Source organism: Malaclemys terrapin, chromosome 24, assembly GCF_027887155.1.
Source record: "Malaclemys terrapin pileata isolate rMalTer1 chromosome 24, rMalTer1.hap1, whole genome shotgun sequence".
NCBI lineage: Eukaryota > Metazoa > Chordata > Testudines > Emydidae > Malaclemys > Malaclemys terrapin.
The window spans coordinates 9,108,374-9,108,980 of record NC_071528.1 but is presented as its reverse complement, the minus strand read 5'-3'; positions in this window follow the sequence as shown (position 1 = coordinate 9,108,980).

The following is a 607-nucleotide window of genomic DNA, read 5'->3' as shown; positions in this document are numbered from 1 at the left end:
GAGAGGGGAGTGTGTGAACTGGGGAGGGGAGGGTGGGGGGTGTCGGGGAGAGAAAGATGGATGTTTATTTAATGCAGAAAAAGCAATAAAAATTTAAAAAAACCATTATTAAAAAAAAAAACATAAAAAAAACAACCAAGAAGTCTTAGCACTTTGCGATGGAACGGGTACTTCGAAATCACTTTATCTTAATTTAAAAAGCAAAAGCGAAACATGTTTACAAGTTGAAACCAACTTCTATGGGAAAAAATTATTATTAAAAAAAAATCCTAAATTTATTTTTGTAAGAAAAAAAAAAAGTGAATATATATATATTAAAAAAACAAAACAAACCCCAACCTAGGCAGAATCCAACGTCTATTTCATGGAATAATCAAACAAAAAGATATCCAATGAGAGGAAGGATGCTAATTAGGTTCTGTGACATGACCTGAAAACAAACCCCTCAGAAGTGATTGCACTTCACAAAACGGAAGCTTGAATATTAGGCAGGAATCATGGGTGTTTTTGTTTTTGTATTTTTTTCCTTCTATTTTCCTTTTTTTTTTTTTTTTTTTTTTTATTTGTCTGTTTGTTTCTTAAATGTCTTATAGCCAGTGCTAGCCCA